Raw genomic sequence first — 6,188 nt, 5'->3', positions numbered from 1 at the left:
TCCCATTGCTGGGCACGACCGAGCAGAGCCTGGTCCATCCTGTTGACGCCCTCCCTTCAGAAGCTGATCGGCATCGGCGAGGTCCCCTCAGGCTTCTCCAGACAAACAGGCCCAGCTCCCTCAGCCGTTCCACATCAGACACCGGGCCCCTAAAAATGTGTCCATTCCCTCTGCCGGAGAACCAGAGAAATTACCTTAGCACCTTGCTTTAGGATGCTGGCTGGTGAGTTAAGTGTATTATCTGGAGAGATTTACACCCTGTCCCTGGCAGAAGCCACCACGGCAGCAGAAGGTTTAAGGACCAAGATAGCACAGGCTCAATCCCCCACCACCTGCTCTTCCACAATTCCCTTTCCCCGACACACTTGGGCCTCACACTTGACCTTTCACTGCATTTGGTTGTTGGGGAAACAATTTTCTCCAAAATAATTTCTGAATTTGCCGTGACACACAAAATTGACTCTCTAAGATACATTTTTCCTCCCTTGCATTATTATGTGTCTTTGAATGATAATGCTTTGTGAGCAAGTTCTCTTAACTGCTCCTTAAAAATATGTACAAACATATTTCCATACTCTTCCCATAGGATATAGAGATGACCAGGTATAAAACACTGAGACCTGCTCCATCACATATTAGTGAAAAAACCAAAAACAACCCACAAATATAATTCTGAAAGATCATTTATCACTGTCAAATTACTAAAGACTGAATACAAAATATCAAAGATATGTATTTTGGATACGTATGATATGTATTCAGGTATTTATCATTTGGTATATTACAGTTTGCACATTATTCACAGAATGCTTTAATTGATATACAGTGAAACTGCTGATGGAACTGTATATTTAAAGTATACATAAACTTAATGTATTTGTAAATACACATTAACTATATATTTTCATAAAATACAACCAGAATCTCTCCTCCTATGAGTCAGCATTTTCCTTCTCAAGGCAGCCAACAAAGACATTTTGCTTTTAGATCTTTGATAGTGAAGAACCTTAAACCCACTGTAATTTGTATTATAAATACAAATTATAATTTGTATTATAAATTTTCACAAGACACTCATACTCGAGGAAGAACATGGAGGGTAGGTTTGGTATGCATTCCATTGTTCTGCAGCCCTGCTCCCCCTTCCCATTAAGACCACACTTGTCCTGATGTAGGAGACAGCAGGGCATGCTCTTCAAAGCCTTGTGTATGAGATCATGAGCATCTTCTCTTCTAAATAAATTTATATCTTCAATGAAGAGAGTGGTTATGTTATGTTGTGTTATGTTATGTTATGTTATGTTATGTCTCCAAATAGTCCCTACCCCTGCAAGCTTATCTCCTTTAAATATCTGTTCTACTATATGTTATTCACTCTCTCATGCTCCTCCCTTTTCAGCTTGTGGCTGTCCAGGAAAAGAACACCTTGAATGCAGCTGCCAACCAGCCTGCCAAGTTTAGTCTTCCAGGATGAGAAAGCCTTGCAGTTCAGGGGTAGCCACTTCACAGAGGCTGGTATATTCCCAGGGACATCTTTGTGGCTTTGGGCAGGGAAACTGTAAACACTGAATTCTAGAAGCAAAACTGAGGCTGATTATTGACACAATACTGCTGGGTGTCCTTGCCAGGCCCCATCCTGCACTTCTCATCTCTCAAAGGACATAAAGATGGAATGTGTATGACAGGCAACAGAGTCTGAAGAGCAACATCAGGGTGTGCTCTGACATGGAAGGAATCTAATCACCATGACAGCAGGTCTTAGCAGTTCTCTTTCATCAGATCAGGTAGAAAAGAGGGGGCTACAGCTGGAGCAGGAAGAATCTCAAAACTTCTCCCTTCACAGGCTCCCCAAAGCCTCTGAGCATTTGCCATCACTCTTTCATGGTACTGGGGAATGTGACAGCATTGGGGTACTTCCATGCTAGCACAGCGCAGTGACTTCTTCCCTTGTGCACAGGTAGTTCCAGCACCCCTGGGCTGTGATGTGCAGGATGAGCACACCCTGGCTCTTGTGGTTAAGATGGTGTCTAGATCTCCAACCTGCAAAGGACATTTAGACTGCATGGGACACCACCAGCTTGCAACCAGAATGGTAATGGAAGGAGGGCATGCATCCATTTAGCATTGTGGGGGGAGACTTCAGCTGTGAGCTTCAGATGTGATGCACAGACACTTGCCAGCAGTAACCACTAGCAAAACTTTCTTGTGGTCCAAAAAATCCTTATTTTTCTAAGAAAGAAGAGTATTAAATTATCTGTTGCCTCCACAAAACCTCAGGCTCTTTCCATCTACACAAAACTTTGTCATTTTCTTCTGTAATCAGTACCAAACCTTGCAATCACGATCATTAATTGAGATAGCCAGAGGGAATAAATGGTATTAATAATACAATTTTATTTTCCACAGACTAAACTCACAAATTATGTAGGGTCCTATCACTTGAGACCATTCAAATGCTTCACTTCAAGCAAGTGTTTAAGTGGCTGCAAAAATGAATGCCTAAGCTGACAGGGAAAACATCATACTATTGATATTTTTAAATTCTGTATCAGCAGGTTGTTGTATTTTTCCATGTTCCTGGAGCACTCACATATGAATCAAATATGTGGATATCACAATGAGGATAGCCTGACTAAAACTTTACTATCAATTTTTCCCCACAGATTATATAGTCACGTTTATGCCTTAGGTGGATTTACTGAGAGCACAGCTATTCCCTTTTGACTGGGTGCAGAGCACAAGCCAATGTCACAGGCAGCCCAGACAATCTAACAGCTCAAATCCCATTGCCATCCTCCTAACCCTCCTGCTTCAAATGCATAGTAAAAAGATAAGCTGTGCAGATCAGGCTGATGCTATTTAAGCACCAAGAGCCATATGGTTTTCACTGTCAGCCAATTCCAAACACACAAATGTGGTTTATTTTAACATGTGGACTGCCATGTACAGAATATAAATCCGGAACAATGAACTTTCAAAGGAGCTTTAAAGGAACTGAAAAGAAGCTGATAGTATCAGGTGCTACAGGGAGCTTAGCCTCTTTCTCCTTACCACATTGAATATGCTGATAACACGTCCCATTCTTAAACAGGCTACATTCCCACTGTTAGAAAGCTTTCTGTTAATGTTTAAAAATCTTCAGCCCAAAGTCTACAGTGCCATGTAAATCCCAAATCCTTACAATGCACTTTATCAGCAGGCAAGAGATCAAGCAGGTTTTTGGAACTGGCTTCTGTGTCTTCCGTGTTTTTGAAAGGTCACTTTGCTGCTGATGAGAAGGAAACTGCAGGATTCATCTGCAGAGAGAGAAGCTAATTGCTCAACATTTCATGTAAGTACACTCAGACTCTTCCAAGCTGTTCATTACCATTTTTACCCTGACTGCAATGGAATTACTTAACATTTCAAACCATCAGACACACTCAATCACAGAGCTCTGCAGACATCACTGCATTTAAAACGCCACTTCTTTCAAGTGCACCTCAAGTAGTGGTGTTCATTTTCCATCAAGTCAGAAAACCACTGTTACTATCATAGCAGTTTCTGCGCTTCCTAAGCCCATTGCAAATACTTAGATTTCTATCATACCACATACCCTGTGTAATATTGACCTCCCCTCCCTTTTCTGCCCACCCCTTGCAGCCTCAGTGTCAGTTCTGTCAATATATTGTCTGCTTCTCTCTCTCCCTTTGTTTGCTGTAAACCAAGCCCTGGCATCTGCGAGCCCTGTGTTTGACAATAGCGAGCTATTGAATTCTTTGGTTACACCACATGAGGGTTTTTCAGGCTGTGCAGGATGCCAGAATCAATCTGGAAGTCATCCCGTTTGGAAAGGAACCAAGGGGCAAACAGATACATTATTTTTCCACTAATTTAAAGTTTTAAACTGGTACTGGAGACTTTGAAAGTAAAAAAATGAAACATCATAAACTAGAAAACAGATGGAAGTGGAATTTTAAAGACATAATCAGATAGCCCCTGAAATCAAATAATCTTTACCAGGGACTTCCCTGAGCTTTGTCTTGTCCTGAAGGAATAATTTCAAATGTAATATGATTTAATATTATTTCTATTAAAATCTTCTTGGATGGGATTAAGCAATCATTATCCCCGTATGGAGCTTTTTAGGAGCTTTCCATTGGTTTGTTGCTCAAAAGTTAACTGCAGAGTCAGGAAGAATTGTTTACTAACATAAACAATAAATAAAACAAAATTTCTCCTTTGTATCCTGCTTCTCCTGGAGTCAAAATGTACACAGATCTTTCTAATGTTTGGCACTTCTAACACGTGATGGCTTTAAATCCAGCAAAGACCGTGCAAAGAAACCAATACCCTATATAAAGGGTATAACTTCTGTGCACAGCTTTGTAAAGCAAACACAGACACTGAAATGAAGCTGGAGCACTTCTCAAAGCTTTCAACACAGCTGCAAGGCAAAGAACATTCCTGAAAAGAGAAAACTCCCTACGTCTGTATTAAGATGTGTGAAACAGCCATCCCAGGAAATCCCAAGTGGTAAAGCCTATTATCAGCCACTTCTATCTAGGGAGTCTGGCACTGGGATGGCCAGGGAGCCTGTGCTATCCCACAGCCTGCTCCCTGCTCCCAGGCACTGCCACACCTCTGCCTGCATTCCAGTTACTGCAGCACACCGTGCAAACTATAGGGATGCTTCTTAAATAAACAAACCACACTTAATTAATTTACAGGACCAAAAGGTGCCTTGTAAGAGAAGCCACTGCAGTACTGCTTAAAAAGGATGTGTGATTCAGAGTGAGGCAAAAAGGTAATGGGATGGCTGTTGGATTTGCCAGGAGCAGGGCATCCTCTAAGCTCAAAGCTGTTGTCAGAGAGGTGGGAACAGGCTGAGGACAGCTGTCTGCTCCACGTACCCTATGGGCTTGGGGCTGACAGCCTTTCCTGGCCCAGGAAGGGTCTCCCCAGCAGGGTCCAGCACCACTTGGATACAACAAGCAGGAATACAAACCACAGAGTGCTGGGAAGGGTCACTCACTCCACTGAAATCCCCAGGCCTTACCACTGACTTCAGGAGGCACATTAGCAACTGCAAATAATGTGAACAAATTCCTTCCTTTTGCCATTTTTTTCCCCTCACCCTGCTGCATTCACCATCTCCTCAGGAGCAGATGAAAACCACTTGTGCATAAAACCACAGAGCTTAGCTTTCCAGTGTGTTGCTTTTATGGCTGTGTAATGCAGGTATTAAAGACCACATACAGCAGACCCAGCTAATTTCACAGTATGACATTACATGTTATTATGTGACCTCAGATTCTAACTTGGGTGTGCTTTGCAGGTTTTATTGTGTCATGGATTTGCATTTAGCAATGTGGTTTTGGCTGGGGTAGAGTTCATTCTCTTCATAGTATCTGGTGTGAGGATTTATGAGGTGGTGTTTTGGGTTTATGATAGAAACAGTTTTGATAATGCAGAAATATTTCCATTACTGCTGAGCCGTGCTTACACAATGTCAAAGCCTTTTCTTCCTCCCACCCCACTAGGGCTGGGGGTGCACAAGGAGTTGTGAGGGGACACATCTGGGACAGCTGGCCCCAAGTGACCACAGGGATGTCCCACACCATATGGTGTCGTGTTTGGCATATGAAGGTGGGGAAGAAGGAGGAAGAGAGGGACATTCAGAGTGATGGTGTTTTGCCTTCCCAATTCACCATTATACTTGATGGAGTCTGGCTTTCCTGGCATTGACTGAACACATGCCTGCCCATAGGAAGCAGTGAAAAAAAATCCTTGTTTCTCTTTGATAGTGTGTAGCTTTTCTTTTCCCTATTAAACTTTCTTTATCTCAGCCCATGATTTTTCTCACTTTTACTCTTCCAGTTCTCTCTCCATCCTACTGGTGGAAGTGATCTGCCAGCTGGGGTTAAACCACAACAAACATTTACAACTCTCTTAAAAAATTAGTAAAAACAGTAAAAATCTTTACTATGCCCACATAGCAAGCTTTGAACATTCTCTACTTACAGAAGAGCTTTTATCTAATACTTCCATAAACCCCTTCAAACATCTGCTAGGTAACTTGATCTGGGTCAAATAATTCCAGAACTCCAGAGGGAAGGGAGAAGGGACAGGGCGGGACGAGAGGAGAGGGACGAGAGGAGAGGGACGAGAGGAGAAGGACGAGAGGAGCGGGACGGGGCGGGACGGAG

Source organism: Parus major, chromosome 1, assembly GCF_001522545.3.
Source record: "Parus major isolate Abel chromosome 1, Parus_major1.1, whole genome shotgun sequence".
Classification (NCBI taxonomy): Eukaryota; Metazoa; Chordata; class Aves; order Passeriformes; family Paridae; genus Parus; species Parus major.
The sequence above is the reverse complement of the archived record's forward strand: the minus strand, read 5'-3'. Positions refer to the sequence as shown.